Genomic DNA, 23,272 nt, shown 5'->3' with positions numbered 1-23,272 from the left:
TCAAGGTCATTATGAGAGCTTGCTGCCGTATAGTAGGATGATGCAGCCCATAGCTACTTACTGCTCACCCAAAAGCACTGGTAGAATTTGCTTAACCGTGTAAAGCATGTATACATGTATATACTTGTTTACGAATACCACATAAGCCAAAGACAGTGACAACACAGCCTGCAATCTTAGTATCCAGTGCTCAGGTGGCAGAGGCAGAAGGATAGCCGGAAGTTCCAAGCAGGCTGGGTTATAATAGTGAGACCTTGTGTGTATGAGTAAAGAAATCCTCATCACCATCTGAGATTTATCTTTAACTCCTATGTGTGTAATAAAAGCTCTTCTTGCTCTGTTCACTCCTGCTTATAGTTGTTACAGCCATAAACTTAAAGGCGGGGATGTAGGAATGCGGACACATCCCAGGCTGGGCTAGCAAACTACCACCCTGTTTTACTGGTTTTCTTTCCAAATCCTGGTTGGTTAAATTCTTTATCAAACAGATAAGGGTTCAGATGGTCTAAGGTCCCAAACACCCAAGTCAATGATAAGTATCAAAACAGTAAGGTGGATTGAACCCACATGTGTTTTTGATGCCTAAAGTGAAGAGATTCTAAGATAAATGAGGATGAGGCTCTAAGAAACCAGCAGCCTGCACTCAGTAACAAGAACAAACTAAGGTGGCAGCCAGGCTCAAGTTCTGATGTATGCTCATTTGTACACAAATAGAAGGAACACCTTTAATACTGTGTACTGACTTGGAGAACTGTAAGCTACTGCCCCATCAAGTCCAAAAGTCAGACTCTGCAATGAAGCTCACTGGTCATGTAGGGAGGCTGCCAAGTAGGTTAAAGAGTTCTGCTATGTACTGACAACAGCTGCTAATGAATTGCCCTGCAGTGAAGCCAAGTCAAAGCAATAGCTACTAGAGAATGTGTTCTCTTGTCTTGTTCATCGACATCAACTGAATGTCTCAACAGTCTCGACGGCATGTTCTTGGCCTGTAACCTTATTTTCTCCCTTGTGAGAAAACAGCAGAGTTTTATCATTAAAATACAGGGGAGTATTGCTGTGTGGGACAGATTTGTTTAAGGCGGTTAATTTTTCACTCTAGGTATCCAGGATTCACATCTGAAGAGACTTTCTGTAACTCACTTCAGAAAACAAGAGCCACTCAGAAGCGAAGGATCACCTGCAGGCACAGAGCAGAATCACCAATGTCCAAGTCACTTACATACTGAGCAGCAATGTGCCCGCAAGAGAATGTGAACTAGTCTATGAGAGAAGAGAGAATTTACGGGTACAAAGCACTTCATTTGGAACATAGGAGGAAGGTGGGATTTTCTGGTTTTGTTGTTGTTGTTTTTCTTTGCTTTGAAAACCCAGTCCCAGAAAAAAAAAGCAAGATAAAATAAGATTTTAATTTCTTTGTACTTTCTGTTAGATATAAGAGCTTCCAATTCCCAGGAAACATTGGGTGAGTTTGACTATTCATCTACTATATGTGATACATTCTTCATAGTCTATGTTTAAAACTCTATTGGACTCAGTAAACGTACCTATTCCACAACTTATATGGTTCAGAAGCCACATGTTTAAAACCCATTAACTCTCCACTTTATTGCTACTTTTTATTATCAAAGTAATCAGATACCAGAAGAAAAGCATTAGCAGATATGTATGTGATTAGAAACGTTCCTTTTTCGCAGTAATCCCAGTGATTAAAAGGCAGTTTCAGGAAGCCTTAATTAGGCTTTTCCCTGAACTGCAGAGGAGCCCCGCCGAGCAGCTCCAAAAGTAGGCCTTTCCTTGCAATTCTGAGACAGATCCAAGTTGATAAAACTCAATTTTCTGAGCCAGTACAAACAGAGCTAGCTGAGAGACATAGTTCATAGTTTTCAATATAGGAGGAAATGAAGAGCAGCAAGACCTCTGCTTGCAAGTAGAGGAGAGTCCTCCAGAAGACAGCTGCCATGGACTAAGAACCCAGGGAAACCTGGACAAGACGCATGAAGAGCCAATGGCAGACACTTCTTTGTTCTTCCCATTCCAACAAGAGTCTTATGTAAGATAACCTCTGAGCTGTCCCCTGATGACAGTGTTAAATACACTCAAGATCTTAATGTCAGAGACCTAATTTCTTACTCCAACTGAATCGCCACTTAAATGGCCAGTTTGTCAATTTCTTTCTCTAGAAAATATAAATAAAAGTCATCAACTTTTATGTCTTAGTGCTATTTAAAAACTGAGATGCATTTTCAAGGATGATGTGAAGGATAAAAGCACATGTATTAAATCAAAGACAATAACATTCCAATGATGGTTAAAGCTAACATCTTGGAACAAGGTTTTGAGATAGGTGAAATCTGGCAAATAAATAAGCATGAGAAGGAAACAACAGCAAGTCATTTTCTCCAAAAGGAATAACTGGAACAAAGTCATTAAGAAAAAGTCTAGAAAATATCTCAATTCATAGTCACAAATGCAAACAAAACGTAAGGAAGTGAAATAAACCAAATCAAACAACCTCCAACTTGGGTCTCTCCGAGAACTTTATCTTAGTCCTGCCTTGTTTCATAGAGGAAAGAACTTTAAAGAGTGGTAATTCCAGATATGGGGATAAAAGAAAACTCACTCTACAGATAAATGTTACTGAATAACTTAAGTTCTTACCTAGCCCGAGAGCAACACCTGAATCACACTTCAGCACATTTACAACAGAATTTATAAGCACAGGTATTTTGAGAAAAATCATTTAAAAACCATCTTTCCTTTTCCTTGTAAATAGTCATATTCCTCTTTACTATAAAATGAGTTCAAATTAAAATTGCAAATTAGTTTTAACTGTCAATTATTCTTCAGTGAAGCTAGACAGAAATTAATTTTTCAAGATTTATAAAATTATGCCCCGCAGGGCCAAAAGCAATAGTGCATTTATAATTTAAAGAGAAATAGTAGAGAATGTGTAATTTTGTGGAGAGAGGTTCACCTTTCGGGAGCTAAGCTGCAGTGCGTGTAGAATCAGTACTAGGACGTCATGGGTGGGCTAACCTAGAAGCACTTGGGGAAAAATAGCAGCTATCCCTGCTGGACGCTGGTAAAGCCATTACTACTTGGTGCCAGCCCCCCTTGTGACAATCTGCTCTCTCCTCCTTCACATCAGGCAGCTGTTCAGCGGAGAACACAGACACAGCCAGACAGCCTCCTGCAAATCGTTCTGGACAATCCTGTGGGTCTGGGTTACTAAGATGGGAAAGGTAAGGGGTGGTACTGAAACTACACGGAAGTCTGCCTACAAGGGAAATTCAAACATACATTTTGATTACGTTTGTAGCTATTGGGATAATTAGCCATTACTATTTAATTGTTATTATTATCACTCGTTGGATTTTAAAGCAGAACAATTGCACAAAATCAAGGTAACCTCCAATCTCAGTTTGGAACAAAACTCAACTTTTCCTACCCAAAGCTTTTATGTGCCTTAACATTTCTATGATCGTTGAAGAAAATGAGAAAATCACAACATGATGAAGAAGAAACCTTACAAGCTAGATCCAGAGCATAAGGATCTGCCAGTATACCCTGTCAGTTTCCCGAAGAAAGTTGCTTCTCTTTTGTTTTGTTTGATGCAAATGCCATATTTCACTACTTAAATCCGTAAGTATGTCTAGCCCATTTATTACGGAAGCAAACATTCTTGATGTTTCAACATAAGTATTTTGTCCAGGTGAGGACCTTCTACAATGGAATGTACTAGAAGAGAAAAGTGAGTTTAGGTAAGAGATGTTGTCGAGTGACCAAAGTATTAAGCTATTTAAACTCCTCCGATGATTTCAGAATCTTTAGCAGGCTATAAAGTATGCCAAGAAAAGTAGAGTGTTGAGTTTTCATCTGGAGAGATGCAACTACTTCTCCTGTGCCAGTCAATTGTTCAGTTTTGTTTTCTTTTTTGATAGGAGAAAATCACTAGATTAATAAACAAGACTATTGGCAAAAGCAAAATGCTGGGATAACTCCATTATCTCTGATTTGATTTCACAACATGTAGACCTACAAAGCAGAAATCCTTCCACTGTATTAGCATTTATACTACCACCACCGACCTTCTGGTCGTCTAAAACATTAGGGATCATTTGGCTAGGTTTAGTTTCATGTACCAACGGAATACAGCCAAATTGTGATTACTGTAAGTGAGGGCAGGAAGTTCCTCAAAAAATCAAATTAACAGATTCATTAATATCCAATGTGGGGTGAAAGTAAGAAGTAGGACATACAGAGACAATTCAGTTTTATGTGTTTGTTTGGTGTGTGTGTGTGTGTGTTTTAATAATTCTGGAGACTTCCAACTCCCATTTACAGAAATATACTATAAACCAGGTTTTGCGTTCAATGACATAAAATAAAATATCATCAAAGTATAGGCCACCCTTTGTTTCAGTGTCAGTCACTAGACAGGGTACCCAACAGCTACACAGTCACATTAATACTCTCTTTCCTATTGTATGTAACAGAACTATATTTCTAAATTAAAACTTTATCTTTAGAGTGAAGTTCTCTTGAATCTTGTGACTTATTTTATTTCATGCTCATGAGTGTTTTGTCTGCATACAGAGTTAAGTAGTGGGAGCAATGTTTCATTTGAACCCAGGAAAAATATGTATCATAAAAAAAGAACAGAATCATCACGTCTGTGGGGGTGTCACTAAGTCCTGTGTCCATTCCCTGGCTTCCCCTTCTTCATCTTGTGGTGACTAAAGAAAACCACTCATTACAGATGAAAACTACAATGGGCATTTGTATTAAACCTGTCTATAATTAATATCTGTGAATTTCCAGTACACACAAACTAGAAATAGAAAACCTGGGAGTACAAAACAAAATTCTTTAGGGTAAAGTTGAAAAAATTTTTTAGAGCAAAAAACCTAATTAAATCCAGTACAGAGAATGGGCAGAAATACAATGAAAGTTCATGTGTTGCAAAAAATCTTGGACTTTCATTGTCTATTTTTGATACTTGTAACTCCATTTTGATCTGTCCTAGAAAAAAACTGGAATTTTAATTTTATAAAATTAAAACTTGAACTCTGTGTTTGCGATATGTATGTGGGATACATGATATGTCTGTTGTGGGTGACATGTATAATGTGGGTGTATATACATACATATATATGTAATGTGCATAATATTTGTGACATGAGTGATATGTGTGCAATATTTGTGATTGTATGATATATGTATGTGATATGTGTGATATATGTATGTGATATGTATGTGATTAAGACTTATAATATGTGTACAGTGTGTAATGTCTATATGATGTTCATTTGTATTGTGTGAGATGTGTATATGACATGATGTATGTAATATATGTGTTATGTGTGCATGTACCGTAATATGTGTTGTATGTGATAACTGTAATGTGTGTAGTATGCATGCTTGTGTTTGATGTTTGTTGTGTGTGATATGTGTGTGTGGTATATGTCCAAATGTGTCTGTGGGTATGCACCCCTCTGTATACACATTCAGAGACCAGAGGGGGATATCAAGTGATTTCTATCACTCACCACCATTTCAGTTAGTGTAAGCAGTTACCAAGCCTGGAGACCTTCCTGTGTCTTCCTGTCCCTACCCTTAATACTGGCTTTTATATAGGTAACTAAAATCAGGTCCCTCTGCTTTCACAGCATGCACTTTCACCCAATAAGCCATCCTTAGCTCCCAAAATGTTAACCTTTTTAATGGAAATTCATAGATATATTAATAAGGACATGAAGTGATTGGTTATGAGGTATCACAAGACACCATACTGCACAATACTTCCATATACATTTATATGAAAATGCCAAAAAATGAAAAATGTCATGTTTCAATTTTCCTCGTTACAGCAGATGAAGAAAATTGATTCAATTCTTGGTCTAGTTCTTATGTAAAAACATAAAATACATTCACACAAAAAATACTTCAAAAGATTCCACTAACATTCTATAACCAAAGTCATTCATATATGTGTGTGTGTATGAATGTATACATATGTATATATACACATACTATACATATATATGCATATATAGTACATAAGTGTATGAACATATACTTTTTTTCACTCGATGGCCCACTAGCTTTAGAGATCCAGATAATCTTTCAATGCAAAACAAACAATTTATAGTTTATTCATTCAATTTCTTAAAATTCAGGGATCAGAGAAAATGACCTAACCAGTCAGTACTTTCCTGACTTTATAATTCCCCATCACACACACACAGACGTCTATAAACGGCTATTAAAGTTTCACACTCAGTACAGACCCGTGGGAACTTTTGCAGGGAAAGTTGACACATTTCAGAAGAGCTAGCTCCCAGACTGCAGCTGCACTACACTCCAAAAACGCTCTGGAGAGCACTGCAGTTGTCCAAACAGTGACCATGGCTGTCTCCAAATACTGAAGTATAAACAATAACACCAAAAAAAAAAATCTAGACTCATTCTCAATCTCTTCCTTTCACTTCTGTCATTTCACGTTTCTTTGTAGGCTTAGGGAACACTGAGGAAGAGGGAGCTCTAGGATCAGGCTCTCTTTCTCCATTTGACAACAAAAATAGCTCACTTCCAAGATCCTAACTTTGTTTCTTCCTACTTCATTTTTGAGTTCAATCATGAGCAGACATGCATATAGACTCTCAGTGTTACTCTAACAAATGCACTCTCCTGGATTTCGCTTTATTTATTTTTCGCTTAACAATCTCATGATAGTTCCAGAGCAACATATAAAGCTCATTATAATAACAAAAGGATGCCTCACTATATGAAACCATACATAATGTGCTTAATCAATTTCCATTTTCCACAATATAAACTCTAGTTTATACTTTTACCTGTAATTATGTTTTCTCCTTTTTGCATTTGTATATAAATATATATTCTTTGAACACAAGGTGTACACAGGGCGTTTGCTCCGTCAAAGACATGATAACAGTTCTGCATGGGATAACTTTAAGCATCTCTAAATGGGTGGCCACTGGAAAGGTGCTCCAGGAAAGACAAAAGCAAGGAAGGATGTGCCTCAGCAGTTGTAACCGTTCCATGACTAAGGTCCCCTTCTCAGGACCGGCAGCATCCTAACAGACTGCATCTTGCCCAACTTAGCTGGTCAAGATTCTGCACCTAAGCAGAGCTATTTTGGAAGAGTATAACTTGGTTCTCTTCTCTTGGAAGAAGAAAAGGAAAACTAAAACAGTGTTCACAATCAGTTACAAGCTGGGAGGCTAATACCTGCTCAGGCACACTCAGAGCCAAAGGAAACAAACTTACTGAGTTTAGAGTAGAGTCGGGGTAAAACAAGGACCCTTTTGATAAGATGGGAAAGCATGGCCTCCAATGAAAACATCTTCCTAGTCAACAGTTATCCTTTGTTCCCAAACATTCTATTTTGTTTTGCTTTTCCATCTTGCATTTTTGTTGAAATATAACCAGTTGCTTAATCAACATATAACATAGTTAAAGCTTGCACAGTAGCACTATCTAGAGAACTGAACAGCTGCTTTCTCCACACTCTCAGCATTTGGTGTTCTCTGTAATGTCGGGGCTTCTTAAATCAATGCAGAACTGCTCCTCCAGAGCAGAGATGCCTCTGGAGTCTTTCTCCTCTCAGACCGAATGCTGGCTGACACACGATCTTTGTACTTCTTGTATTCCTATCTGTGGCTCAGAAAAGTCCTTGTTTATAGAACCGGTTCACTGGCCTATTCAGCCTCAGAGCTTAAGTGTGCCAAAATTAAAAGGCTGAGCTTGAATTCGATAAGTGAAATGACAGAGGGCAGAGGTTCTAAGCAGCCTCATCTTATACCATTACAAAAGGGCAGGTAACTCAGCCAGCACCTCTGACATTCTCCCGGCTTCTCCTAAAAATAGAAGGCTGTCTGGATGCCATCGAAACAGCTGTTTCTGGCTATGACTGGTGTCACTGACAAAATACAACCAGAATAGGAAGGCCATTGAAACAGTCGGTCCCCTGGCCTGATGCCACCTCTACCTCTCAGGCCACACAGCTGTACCGCTTAAGCGACTTCTACTGAGCTAGCCAGACGCAATGGCAGGCATCTGCTTCCTTCTAGATCTTAATTCCCATCAGCAGCTACCACAGTTAGCTACACACAAACTATATAACATTATGTGAGAAATTTGAGGGAAGGGGGCTCAGTTTAAAGAACACTTGGGAAATTTCACGTTACCTGATTAACTAAATTTACTTTCAAATCAATCCACTTATTCTGAGACTGCCGGCCAGTAGAGTTGTAGACTTTTCCCACTGCCAGTCCGATGGGGCCATGCATGCTGCTGAGAAGGAACAGGTGGGTGTTTTTTGACTGGGTTATGAGGAAACTCTTTGTTTTCAGCAGCAACTGACCTTTTATGCTGAGCTCCAATGTGCCTGGGTCCTCTACGCACAGAAATTCTCTAACCCAAATACAAACACAGTACACAGCTTCTTCGATCTTCTACTCTTTGAGATCTAAATTCCAGTGTTCCCTACCGGCCACCTCCCTCAGTGCTGTTACCTTCTGATTCTAGACCCTCCAGCAATCGGCATGCCCCTCACCTGCACCGTAACTATGTTATACTTGTGGTCACAGCTTCTGTCCCACTTCTGCTTTCTGTCCTCCCGAGAAGCTGGTGATTAACACAGTCCCAGCCTGAAGCCTACGGGTGTGTTTTTTCTGTGCCTCAGCAGCTCCTGGCTCCAGATTTACAATGGCCTTGGAGCTTCCACTGTAGCCCTTCACATGCCCTCAGGATGGGAAGAGCAAGAAGAGCTGAGTGCTTAACCTTCACTCTCTGCAAGGCAATTTTATGTAGAAGAGACCTTGGAGGGTATGATATCCGTGGAGTCATACCGGGGATGCAAATTCAAATACCAAGTGCCTCTTTTGCTTCTGCATGAGAAAATGGAACTCTGCCATGCAAGCAACTTTACAAATATGTACCTAAAACCTTGCTCAAATGTCACAGATTTGTGTCCTAAGAGGATTAAATACCACAAGCATATCCTTGGCTCTGGAAAACTATAGTGTTGGGCAGTTTGTGAATTCTGCCCTCACCTCTCAGTCTTATGTTTCTGTGACTTTGCCTGGTGCCCAGCATGTAGTCTATGCCAAGTCACATGTAGTTTCCTGGTAAAGAGTTTTTAAAACCGGATCGAGAAGCCAACTGTGTGACTCTGGGCAGAATGTAGAGGAAGGGGAGAGCTCCCACACAGTGGGCCAGACAGCACAGTAAGGGCAGGGATATCCTTCAGCTTTCCCCTTCAGTCTAGCTACTCACAGGGTAACTTCACTTTCCACCTTACAGCCAGAAACAGTAGTGCCCACTCCGTATGGAAGTGTTAGGAATGGCAGAGCCAAACACAGCACCTGAGTGCTCAGGAGCTCCGTCCGTCCTGGACCCCACCACTAACTCCAATTAGAGCAGTCTGGTACACGCTGTGTGGCTAGCCTTCTCCTCCAATGTCTATGCAGGAGCTCGAACACAATGAGCAAACAAACTGAGAAAACTCTAGGGGTAAGAGCTAGCTAGCCTGGCAACCAGAGTTCAGTGCCCAGAATGCATGGTATAGAGCACTACTAATTCCCACAAACTATCCTCTGACCTTCATACGGCCATGCACATGAACCCACAAATATGCACATGTACACAAAAAGGCAAACAAAGAGTAATTCATTTTTAACAATCTGGGAGTGAGGCAAATAAACAACCTAGAAGCTTGTGGCCATCTAAAAGCTGGCTTCGGGTTTTAGAGTCAAACACCTTCTTGTGACATAGCGTGAAAAGTACAAAGCGCTTGGTGACTTGTGATTAGTGGACATTTTGATCTGCCTTTGACTTACACGTCTGGTTGTTAAAACAGGAAAGCATTAATATCAAAAGAATGACGTCACCATAAGAGGTGACCTCACACCCTTCACTTTACCGAGATATAAATTGTGCTTTGCAGCAGCATGGAGGCCCTAGTTTTTTCACTTAACCCTGAATCATGTCTTTGAGAGAGTTAGGACATAAAGACTCCTGAAAGTTAAAAGCAACTTTATAAAATGTAAATTCTTAAGGACCTGGTTTCAATTAAGTAAACAACAAACACAAACACTCTAGAAAGTTAAAATGATTCAACTTTAATTTTCCATCATCTTCTTGACCATGAAGTGAACACACTAAAAGTCGCTACATACATAAGATCATTTCTTCAGGACACTTGTTAAGAAGTAATAAAATGATGCAATAATGCAGCTTGAAATGTGGTGTCAGTTAGGAGGAGATAAAATACTAAATAAGACATGGTAACCTGGAAATAGCACTACATCTCAATGTAAAATCCAGTATTTCTTACATTAGTGATTGACCTTTACCATCACCATATAAACCATTTAAATCACCATTTTAAAGTATTTTAAGTGATGTCACTTCACAGCTTAGGAACATCTGCTGGCCCCATGAATTTTCTGTAATATCAAATCCATACTTTACTCTTTCATTAGTTTATCATGAACTTTATTCATTAGTCTATTTCTATTCTTCCAAATAATTGTCATATTGAGGGTAAAAGCAACTGTCACTTATTTCAGAAAGCTACCAAATCATGTATCAGTATCCTTCTGAATCTTCCCATGTGCATTATGCTGAGTGTTATAATGCCCCACTCTGAAGTAAGGACACCCTGAGACTTGAGAGAGTTAGGAGACTACCCAAATTACACAGTTAGAACGCTTCCAGGAAGACTGGCCTGGCCCATGAGTAATGGATCCAAACTGAGAAAACATCTGAGGGAAACCTGGGAAACCTAAAAGACCAAACACTGAGTGGCATAGAGTAAAAAAACACTCAAGATGTCTAAAATGGGTTCCAGGTACAAAATAAATAAGTAAATAGGGATGTACAATGACTGGAAGTGTGTCTGAGGAACGTCAATCTGGAATTAGAGATTTCAGGTAACACAATGGATGTATGGAGGGCTGAATGGATCAATGGTAAAAGTTTCTGACCATTGGTACCTTCCAGGTAAACTACACACTTGCCTAGAATGATGATAACAATGACAGAGGGGAAAAAGAAAAAGTGTAGTGAGAACATGCCTGCTAATATCAAGTATGTACGACACTAAAGAGTTCTGAAAATGACCTGGAAAGCAAGAGTGGACTAGCAAATGCAGAGACTCCCCAAACTGATCCAGGATCAGAAGAGATGAGCTTTGGTATTCAGGGTTCCCCATATCCACATGAAAGAAAACATTCCTTTTACTTTCCCTTTCATATAGGAAATGAATTACAAAATATGGCTAGACCACTGCAAGGAAGACTACATGTGTTCATAGCCAAGCTAAGGCATGAGTCTGGTATTTGTAGGCCCTTACAGCTATGCATGCAGGATGTAGCAGAACTTGGCATAGCCACAAACATACAGCTTGGAAAGGACACCAGTAAAATGCTCTGCTCCTTTAAGACAATCCACATTGAAGTTAAAGTGTGCTATACAATGATTCTACCAAGGGCACTGTCTCTTGATGTCATAAAATACAACTAAATAATCTGGGGAACTACCCTGACATTTAGCTACTACATCTGCTCCCCAGTGAGATGATGTAAGTTGCCTTTTGAACTGAAGATGACAAACCAAACTGTGCTTTTGAAAAATCTCATTCATCATTAGGAAACTTTTTTTCTTAGTAGTCATCTCCCACATGGAAAGTAGTTCCCATAACATTCACAATTTCTCGTAAATGTTATTACTTAGTTTAAAAGGTTGCAAAGCACGGGGCATTTTTCCATCTATTATAATGTAAGCCCACAAGCTCCTGAAGCAGCTGACTGAATTTGATCAGGGTGTGTGTGTGTGTATGTGTATGTATGTGTGTGTATGTGTGTGTGTGTGTGTGTGTGTGTGTGTGTGTGTGTGTGTGTTCAGGAGGATTGCCAGGCACCTGGCCTCTATTAAGTCTGATGAGTGAAGTAGCCACTTAGAGCATACCAGCCCTTCCCACTCCCCAACACAATGAACATGGGGGAAAGGAAAGGTTCATACAGGAACAGAAAGGAAGGCAGAGCAACAGAAAAATAGAGACTGCAAAGACAGGCAATCTTGACTGCAGGTAGACACCATCCTTCTTAACCTCACTTGGGCCATTAAATCCATCAAGACTGAAAGTAGTCTTCAAATGGTTTAACATTAGATAAAATTGTCTAATAAAAATCACAACATATAATGCTGAAAATTCATATGAGCATGAACCCAATGCTTGCTTTTGATGAAGTCAGGTACAGTTACTAAAGCTTAACAGTTCATGTGACAATGCTTTCATATATTATTATACAAATCTGAAACCTGAACATCAAAGAATGTAATAGAAATAGCACACACCATCAACATGAAGACAGATTTGAGCATATAGATTTTGCAGTGCGTGACAAAATACAAAATGTCTGACACTGGTGTTTGTTTCCTTCACACTGACTCTACACTTGGAGTCTACAGGATAATTAAGTGCCTAGACTCCGTGTGTCATCCCTAAGGAATCCAGGGATGACAGTCAATCACCTTCATAGTTTAGCCAGCAGAGATAATGAAATGGGAAAAAGGATGTCAGTGCCCTCACCTCCCTTTAAGCCCCTTTAGGTCTTGAAGTTAACAGACAGGAAGACAGTTCACTCCATAAAGTACTTGCCACACAGCGGAAGGACCTCAGAAACCAAGTAAAAAGTGGAAAGAAAATTAGTGTGCTTGTACTGTGAGGAGAAAGAAACAGGAGGATATCTTGCGCTCACAGGTTACCTAGTCTACCTGGACCCACATTCCCTTGACAATTCTTATCGTAAGACACAAACTAGGGAGCCTTCCTAGGAAAAAAAATCAACCAACTCAAACTAGTCTCTGCTTGACACAAACAGGTACATGAGTGCATATCACCCCACACACATATGTACACACTCACCCATGTTGTATGTGTACACACACACACACACACACACACACACACACACGAGAGAGAGACAGAGACAGAGACAGAGAGACAGAGAAAGACAGAGTCAGAGAGAGACAGGGGCAGAAATGGAGAGGCGAGGAGGTCAAAAGGGAGTGCGGTCACAAGATCACACTAGGTCTATCTGAACCTGTGAAATATTCTCTTTATTTAGGATGTATAAATACACCCTACAGAACAGGAGTAGGCAGTAAAAAGACCTTGAAAGCAACTAGCAACCTTTAATATAGTTGTCAATAGAAATTGCAATGCAATTTTCATCAGTATAAAATAATGTTGAATTCATTGAATAAATTGAGCCAAGAAGTAAGCTCCCTCATTCTCACCCACAGGAAATATTTAAAGATCAAGAAACAAACAACAAAAATATTATGTGAGTCCCATATTTTTTAGCATAGAATAGACTAGAAAAATGGACACTAACAGGTTTAATGTCACCTGTCACTAACAGGTTTAATGTCACCCGTGACCCTGGGACAGACATGCCACATCATCCTTTAGGGTAACTGACTGAAATGCTTGTTTAAATTGACTTTCAGTTGTGAATGCAACCTACCTTTTTAAAAAAAAAAAGGGTTCAGCAGGCACAAGATGCCTTAGCCAGGAGTCCAGAAAGGTCAAAGGATATTTCACACCACGTTTTCTAGGAACAAACATCTACAGCAACAGTCAGAAGGTGTTCAATGTTAGAAAACAGTTCAGTCACACAGGAACAGAAGTCTCCTGGGGACTGCTCTGTCATATGTCTGGATCTGAAACTTTAATGTATGCCATTGGCTATAATTCTTAAGTAACTGTCTTCCTGAATATTAAAAGTAAATAAATAAATAAAAAGCAAAACAAAAAAGAAACCACTTAGTAACCATCAAATTTATCTTCCATTCCCAGTGTTCAAACTGCAGAAGAGGCACTAAGATAGTCTCTAATGCGATTCAGAAACTCGAATTTAAAAAGGCTGGTTTTATAAAGCTCCCAAAATATGGGCTTTGGAAATGTGGGCTGCTTTTCCAGGGTGGTTTTGTCACTTCTGACAAATTACACATTATTAGTGGAAGTTTAGGGGAAATGGTCTCTTCCACAGTTATGTCACAAGAAGGAAGGCCAACGGCAGTCCTCGGCCTTTCGTCATTCTGCAGAACACCTGGAAGCACAAGGTCCCACCCTGTCCATCTCTCCTTCTAACAGGAATGACTCCGATCTGTGGGTACTTAACCAGTCTTCTAACTTTGGTGGCATGGCCATGACTTCAAAAGGGAAACCTTCTCAAAGCTAATTAACACCTGCTTTAATTTTAAAATGTCACAGCATTTAGTCTAGAGTATCTGAGTTTATAATAGTCTGAGACAGTATTCAAATTTTCAAAACCTCATCAAATTTCCTGATTACCCTGACTCTAAGGGAAATTCTAGTTATTAAAATTAATAAGGAAATCAAATCATTTGTTATTGCTAAAAATCCAGTTCAAAACAGCCCAGTAGCATTTTGAACACCAGCTTCTGATTTAAAGGAATATCTCATTGTAAATGGAATTACTTGGGGTACCTATAAACTCTGGAAGTCCAACCACTAAGAATATTCACTTGCTTTTTCTTTTCACTGAGACATTTAATCCAGGGAAATCTAATTCCTCGGGTATTAAAAAGAAAGCACACAAAGAGAAGAGAATAATGAGCAGTGACTGACCTCTCTATTGCCCTTCTTGGCACGCAGACCTACAACTGATGTCAAAGAACTCAGCACTGGCTATGGTAGTATCATTACCTTACAGGCCCCAGGAACTATGGTGGACAAGCTCCCAGACAGTTCTCTAAAATTACCTAATAAGGTCGTCTATTTACAGGACACAGGTTCTGATCCTTGGACTCAGTCTCCTAGAGGAAGCAATACTTCCTGCCGGAAACTTTTCTCCCCTGCAGGTAATACTTTCCATCAACTCAGCACTGCAAGGCCTCGAAGGGTTGCTTTTTGTCACAGGAAGTGCTGGTAACACTGATACAATTTCCACTTTACAAAGCATCACAAAAGAGATGAAAACTAGTTTAAAAACATTCCACCACCAGTCTCAGAGGTGTTTCTCCAATGAACAAATAAATGGAGAGAAACAGACTCTGATATGTTTGCCAGTTAAATCTGTAAAAGGTACAAGGACAAAGAGGCAGTAGGACATTCAAATAAGACATAAAACCCTGTGGTACTGAGAGCTAAAGTCACCTGCAACTATAATGTAAAGCCACATGTCTACTTTAACCAACACAGTGCTGAAACCACATGGTGTGCGCTCCCTGTGGACTTAAGTCCACTAAGGGTCTGTCTGATCAGAGCTCAGTAGTGGATGGTGTTGATAAAAACTGAAAGCTTGAGAGGTGGTAGTTAGGTGGGTGAACTATAGGCCACTAGAGCATGTAGTTTACAGGGTGGCCATTAAGGTGTCATGAAGGACTGTCCAAAGGAGAACAAGCTTGGTGACGGCTATTCTTTCTGTTGCTGTTCAGGACTGGAATTCAGACTGGTGTATGCCTCCACTATTGCCATTCACAAGCTCCTCACCAGAGTTGCGTGAATTCATGGACAATGCCTAGGACTTCCCCAAACTGAGAGCTAAATCAACGTTTCCTCTTATTAAAGTTTATTACCAAAGATATTCTACATGCTGTAATAAAAAGCTAATTCATGGCACAATAAAGTAACATCACAAAATTTGCAAGTCAAACTTTCCAAAGTCAATTCATACGAGTGCATCAAATAAGGTGAAACTTGTGAAATACAAACATGTAATCCAGTAGCATCCAACTTCAAGCTAATTAGAACAGATGCACTGCAGTTCAAGATATGGACAGATGGGATGCAAATGTCTGCCATTTACACTAGAACAGATACACTGCAGCTCAAGATGCAAACAGGCAGGATACAAATGTCTGCCATTGATGAGACCGAGTTCAAGGCTGAAGGAAGGGAAAAGAACACCCTGAACCAGAGCCTCGATCTCCCATTCCCTACAGTGCTGAGACAACCAACACTGAGAACCCCAACAAAACATGTTCTCACAGGATTCCTAGTCAGGAGTGCTCCTCCACTTCCTTAAATGCCCCCTGTGGTACACTTCCCTACCTAAGTCCAATCCGTGCCCCAACAGTGGTGTGAACATTAAATCCAATGTATTTCCTCACAAGAAGTCTTCCCGGACTCCCAGCTGGCTTCCATGACCTCATCTGAGAAACCTTATGACCTGAACATCCCTCAACAAAGTAGGACAACAAACGTGTAAGAAGTTCAACTTATTTTTTTAATCTTTTTTAATTAGGTTTTTTTTATTTACATGTCATATGATATCTCCTTTCCCAGTTTTCCCTCCAAAAAAAGAAAAAAAAAAGAAAATTAAAAAAAAAACAACCAAAAAAAAAAAAAAAACCCAACCCTGTTCCCTCCCCCCTCCCCCACCAACCCTCTCCCCCTTCCTGGCCCTGGAATTCCCCTATACTGGAGCATAGAACCTTCACAGGACCAAGGGCCTCTCCTCCCATTGATGACCAACTTGGCCATCCTCTGCTACATATGCTGCTGGAGCCATGAGTCCCACCATGTGTACTTGTTGGTTGATGATTTAGTCCCTGGGAGCTCTGAAGGTACTAGTTAGTTCATATTGTTGTTTGTCCTAAAGGGGCTGCAAACCTTCTTCAGCTCCTTGGGTCCTTTCTCTAGCTCCTTCATTGGGGACCCTGTGCTCAGTCCAATGGATGGCTGTGAGCCTCTACTTCTGTATTAGTCAGGTACTGTCAGAGCCTCTCAGGAGACAGCTATATCAGGCTCCTGTCAGCCAGTACTTGCTGGCATCCACAATAGTGTCTGGATTTGATGACTGAATATGGGAGATTCCCAGATGGAACAGTCTCTGGATTGTCCTTCCTTCAGTCTCTGCTCCATAGTTTGTCTCTGCAACTCCTTCCATGGGTATTTTATTCCCCCTTTTAAGAAGGAACAAAGTATCCACACTTTGGTCTTCCTTCTTCTTGAGTTTGTTATGGTTTGTGGGTTGTACTTTGTGTATTCTGATCTTCTAGGCTAATATCCACTTATCAGTGAGTGCATACCATGTGTGTTCTTTTGTGATTGGGTTACCTCACTCAGGATGATATTCTCCAGATCCATCCATTTCCCTAAGAATTTCATAAATTCATTGTCTTTAATAGCTGAGTAGCAACCCTGAGATTCCACCTCACACCAGTCAGAATGGCTAGGATAAAAAACTCAGGTGACAGCAGATGCTGGAGAGGTTGTGGAGAAAGAGAACACTCCTTCAATTCTGGTGGGATTGCAAGCTGGTACAACCACTCTGGAAATCAGTTTGGCGGTTCCTCCGGAAATTAGACATAGCTCTACCGGAGGACCCAGCCATACCACTACTGGGCATATACCCATAATATACTGCAACATGTAATAAGGACACATGCTCCACCATGTTCATAGCAGCCTTATTTATAATAGCCAGAACCTGGAAACAACCCAGATGTCCCTCAACAGAGGAGTGGATACAGAAATTGTGGTACATCTACACAATGGAGTTCAATTTCTAAACCATCAGCTACAATGCTCTAACAAACACAAAATAGAGCTGAAATTCTAGCCACTGACTATTCAGAAGAGCTGTCAGTTAGCTGTCAGGACTTGAGGAAGGCTGCTGAGGGCGTGAATTGGATCCACACCACTGTAAGGAATGAAAAGAGAGGGGTGTGGCAAACATAGCTTAGCCTTTGGCAAACCGATTATACTCTAAGGTACACTGAAACTCAGGAAAATGCTTGCACTCTTAAAACTACAGTCCATGAGTTCCAGCTCAAGTAGAGAAGTAGCTGGGTGGTATATGAAAATGGGGTGCATCCCCACTTCTGCCCAAGCTCCACTGGCCCGAAGTGAATTGGGAACTTCCTAAAATAACACCTAGTTAAAAGTCATAGCTTGAGAGGTAGTACAGCAAACACAGTCTCACCCTCACCCTTTGACCTTGCCATAGGGTGAATTCCAATTATTGAAACACTACATAGAAATGCTTGGTATTTCAGCCTTCTGGTTATTTTAATCCCTTGTAAGAGACAGGCTGCAGTAAACACGTGTGCACTTGCTGCTAGAATGAAGCCATACACACAGCAGAGAAGGCAGACAGACACTTTACATAGTGGACAGTCATCGGAGCCAGCAGATATCTGCACTGACTCAAATCCAATGGTAACCTTGGTGGCCTAAGATCAGTAGCATTTGTCTTTTTATTTCACCTCCAAAGCTCCTGCTACTACCTAAGTTTGGTGGTCCTGGCTGAGAAAGATGACAATTTGCCTGAAACTGAGGGAGCATCAGCGTTCTAAGGTCATAGGAAGGACCTTAGAAGAGGCTGCCTGGGACACTTTCCCTTGAAAAATGGCTTCCCACTCAAGCCCAGGGTCCCTGCCTCTCGGTCAAGTACAACAACCGCAGACGTCCCCACACCAATTAACGTAGGAGTCATCTGTGTCTGAAAGTACCGCTTTCAAAATGAAATGTCGACTTGGGAGTGTTCCCAACATTGTTGGAATACACAAGATCACCTCCAACAGTAGAAGAGCTTGCAAGGGGAACTTGAAAAGGGCAGTTCAGGTAGGTTCTCAAACCAGTCTGGGGAAATACCACAAGCGCGTCACTGCAACAATAGTGAAACAAGAGAGCCAGCCTCTGACCTCCAGGGTTACAAGATGAGAAAAACAGTTTGGCATTTATTTTAAGGGCAAGTTTCAAAACCCAACACTGGCCTGAGAAACAGGAACCAATGTTGAGGCTTTCTTTACATAGAGGGATAGCAGCCAAGCATAATGGTAACTTTGAGATAACTGACATCCTACACTGCCATAACTGACAAAAACATACCAAGCCACCCCCTCCCTGGCATTCTGAGTCAAAACAAACTGCTGACAAACTCAGACAGCTATGTGAGGGGGTGCAACAATAACAGAGAACACACAGGCTTCTGTTTGCCTTTCAAGTGTTACAAGTCAGCTCCGTGATGGAAGAACACAGAAGCTATTCCTTTAAAAGGCCGTTTATACGTTTAAAATATATAAAATGCCTCAGATCTTCCTCAAAGCTTCTTTGCTTATAAAGAAGAAAAGGAGGGGGTAAGAATATTTAGCAAGAATGCCAGAACCAAGCCTCCAAGAATGCCTTTTAAAAGGAATAAAGGGATAAGAGATGGAAGCTAAGTAGATACAAGAGAACTTTAGCTGACATCTAACAGAATTTTCAAGTTTGAGAATCCTACACATCAAGAAACTGTATCTGCAATGATGCAGGGAAAACCAACCATGTTCTGCCAAGGCAAGCCATGAGTATGATCAAGTACTTTTGTCAATAATGCAGACCAAACAAAACTATGTTATTCATGTTGAAAGCGCGCATTTTGGAGGATTCCCCAGTTGTATAAGCTGCTATATGTGGAGTCATGAATACAGCACAGAACAGAAACAAAAAGTCTTTAAGGAAATGTTAATATAAGAATTTAAAGGAAGTGAAAACAGCTCGCAGGGTTCCGAGAGGCAGCCAGTGACTGGGAGAGCTGTGAATATGCTCATTTCGCATGCAGGATGCAGGAGCAGGCAGAGGCAGGGATGCAGATTCTTTCAAGAGTAGGAGCTAGAGCTGCTGTGTGAAACCTCCAGGACACTCCATTCAAAAGCACCTCTAACTTTTCCACAAATGTTACTTTCCTGAAAATATACACACAGTTAAGATGGCTGGCACCCCAAAACATGCAGCAGCAGTATTAATTTATTTACCCACACACCCTTCTTGTAAAATAACTGGCCCAGGCAGTTGGCATTCTGTCTATATTCCACCCCCACAGATATCTGGCAGCATCCAGGTATGCTCCTCCCCACAGTTACCTGGCAAAGGCCAGGTAGGCCTGGCCCTCTGAAAGGGGCTGCTTGCCCCCTCCTCTCTCTCTTACTCCTGCTTCTCTACCTTGCCTCTTGCCCCTTTGTTGCCCCTCTCTATTCCCTTCCCCCCTCTCTCCATGTGGTCATGGCCGACCCCTACTTCTCTAATCTCTCCTTGTCTCTGCCTTTCTCTGCCTCTGCTACCCTCTTAACTCCCCTCCCCATAGTACTCTATTCTATACTATACCGGTGTGTGTCTGGTCTCTCAGGGGGAAGGGATGCCTCAGCATGGAGGCACCCCCTTTCCCTACACCTCGCCAGAACATATTCTTTTTTTTTTTTTTTGGTTTTTTTGAAACAGGGTTTCTCTGTGTTGTCCTGGAAATCACTCTGTAGACCAGGCTAGCCTCGAACTCAGAAATCCGCCTGCCTCTGCACCACCGCCCAGCCCAGAACATATTCTTATAGCTCTTTCTCTTTTTATGATCACAACACCAGCTGCCAAATCTCACCAAGATGGCATTATTTACCCACAAATTCTAAATGATCGACTTTAGACTTTTTGCTAGTTTCCAATGTGAAATTTTACCTTTTACCTCTTTCCAAGCAATAGAAGCTCTTTATCTAGAATAAGTCAAGATTTCCAAATAATAATATGGAAATTGGGAGAAATAGCAACTATCATATGTATGTGCCTAGTCTGAACACTGCTTTGAATACTATACAGGAATACACAGAAGTGACTTTTGCCTTTAAAATTAATTGAAGGCTATTCCTCCCTTGGAACCTTGCCCACTCTCAAGGGCTCCTTCTCATTTTCCTTTAATCCATCAATGTTCTCTTTGATCCAAAGAGGAGAAAAAAAGATAAATTTGCATTAAACTTTTCTCAACATTTTAAATGCCACCATTTATTATCACGTAATATGATGGCACTAAGTACTTAGCATGACAGCAATGTGTGATGATACAGGGCTGATCGTCACATGATAGCCCTTATTAGGGCTATGCAGGTCAGAGGAACAAGAGACAGTCTACTCAGAGTGGTCAGAGAACACTGAACCACTGGAGGTGAGCACGAGGTAGGGTGGGAGCTTCGGCCAGAAGCAGGAAAGAGAAACTTCCGAGGGGAGAAGAAAGAAAGCGAAGTGGGCAGAATAAAAGAAAGGCATAAGAAGTCAACTGCATGGCTGGTATGGAGGGGGAGGAGAAGGGGGTCTGAATTCATCTCTGCAGCTGAATGTTCTCAATGAGCTTGCAGAGGAGCAGGCTTCTTGGTCAGTGTTAGATGACATGACTGGGTGGGGCCCCTGTTCCTCTAGTGAGCAACACCAGGGCTCAGTAAACTGCAAAGGGCTCTGAATGCATTCAGGATTCTATTCTCATCTGAGCCAATTCAAGTCAATGCTCCCTGGAAGTTTTATGAGGTGATTTCACTAGCAGGGAGCTCTAAAGGCCCGCCAGAGGTCAGAAATAGCAGGCATACTTCTTGTAACTATAGATGTCCAGATCTCAGGTGATAGACTTCTGGAGGTGCCGCATACTGCATACCGTTTAAATCATGAGAGGATTAAGGTGACCAATGGAATGAGGGGCTAAGTTACGCAGGTAAATCTTACTGTTCCCTTAAATTGAAGTGATTCCTTGCTTACATAGACTAAATTTAAAAAATGAAAATAAAAAAGGTTAGGTATCCAGCAACATTTCTCCCAAACTCAGGGGTCTCCAAAACAGGTGATGAAGAAATAGTTATCAATAAACTTACTTGGGACTGTGAAAATGGCTAGAAACAGTCTTTTTGAACAGAACACATTGCTCTGAACAGCCAGCTGATGGGCATTAGTAACAGTAATTTCATGAAAATGAGAAAAGAGCAATTGTCACGGCCCTTAAGTGAGCGCATGGTTCCAGTGAGTCCTTCTGAAAAAAAGGCTGGAAAAGACATCTGATGTCAACACACCTCCCACCTGCAGTTACAGACTCAAACAAACCAAGTGCTAGCCCACGAGGACGACATACATACACACAGCTCCCGTCCTGAGACCTTCAGCCAACATCGGCCCTCCAGAGAGGAAAGGGACCTAGGTACTTGAAGCAGGTCTTTGCTGTACTATCCAGGGCCTGATAACAAGATAAGCAGTACCACTTCTAATACACTGTGCACTGCTCTTCTTACCCAGCAAGTCAGCTATGAGTTGAAACACAGGTTAATATTATATAATGATTAAAAGAGTAGAAGATTTCTTTGTCTTCTAAACACTGTGTAACAAAATGAACCCATCTGCATACATTCATTTCTTTCATTTGTCTACATTTTCCACCTAGAGCCAACAAACGCTGAAAGGTTCACAATAAAAACTTGTGCTGATGGAGTGTAATTCAGTGGCGCAGCACCTGCCTGAGGCTCATGAGGCCTTGGCATAGATCTTAACCCTAAAAACAAATTCCCATTGCCCATCTCGACGTCACATCATTTGAGAGAGATTTCCAAAATTCATGGGAGATGTCACCCATACAGAGAGTTCATTATTCATTACAGTGGCAAAATCCAAGGTTTTGATTTTACTAACAATTTCAACTAGCACCATAATACAAATATTAGGTTTTATATTAAATGCTAATACATGTCTTACATAGCACTCAAAACGTGAAACTTCACACAGTCACGGTTCCTGAGAAAACACTGACACCGTATTCTGAGGTTCCCTGAGAATCCTCCCAAGGTTTCTCACTGCCTTGAGTGAGTGAGTGAGCAGGAGTCTGTCCTCCCAGCAGCACATATACAGCAAAACCTAAGATGTGACTATGTCAGCCTTGGAGCACAGGGAATGTTTACTATCAGATTCAGTAAAGTCTCCTTCCAGAGCAAAGGTCATCACTATCAAAGACTCTGCCCTTGAGGATTGGAGATGCTCCAAGATACAGCTTCGGTCCTGCTCTGCCCTGCAGGAGCTGGAGCAAAGACTCAGCACAATGGACACACTGAGAGCTGAGGAACTAAGAGTCCTATCTTCCTGACTAAAGACCCTCCTACCTTCTGCTTATACAGGAAAATGAAGCAGATGAACGTAAAGCTCTGAAGTCCTTGGAGATATATTTTTAAAGAAGGAGGCCTTAAGGCTAAACCACGCCAGAAGATAACTTTCTAGTGTGTGTACATACCAGCTTATCTGCTGGAACAGGCTTGGTCAGCTAACAGCACGTGCAATCCCTGTTCTCCTCTCTCTTCCTCTACAATGGAGTTGAAATTTACATTTTTCAGTAGACCAAAACCTTGAAACTGGAAGAAATCAAGGACATGCTTTGTTTTTGTTTTTGTTTCTGTTTTTTAGACAGAAGATTAGGAAAGGAAAGGGAAGGGAAGGGAA

The 23,272-nt window shown here is 40.9% G+C and overlaps 1 protein-coding gene and 1 long non-coding RNA gene across 5 annotated transcripts in view; one reads left to right on the top strand and one right to left on the bottom strand.

Moving 5' to 3' along the window:
* Positions 1–23,272, bottom strand: part of Cblb (Cbl proto-oncogene B) — a 177,326-nt gene that overhangs the window by 127,734 nt on the left and 26,320 nt on the right. The gene's annotated exons all lie outside the window — the stretch shown is intronic.
* On the top strand, positions 998–15,698 carry LOC116085983. Its single transcript, XR_004116777.1, has 5 exons — positions 998–1,319; positions 1,430–1,462; positions 3,149–3,242; positions 14,847–14,922; positions 15,499–15,698. It is a non-coding gene; the product is annotated as an uncharacterized LOC116085983 (long non-coding RNA).

The sequence above is a fragment of the Mastomys coucha genome, unplaced genomic scaffold (assembly GCF_008632895.1).
Source record: "Mastomys coucha isolate ucsf_1 unplaced genomic scaffold, UCSF_Mcou_1 pScaffold12, whole genome shotgun sequence".
Classification (NCBI taxonomy): Eukaryota; Metazoa; Chordata; class Mammalia; order Rodentia; family Muridae; genus Mastomys; species Mastomys coucha.
Note: the sequence above shows the minus strand (reverse complement) of the source record. Positions and strands in the feature narration are given on the sequence as shown.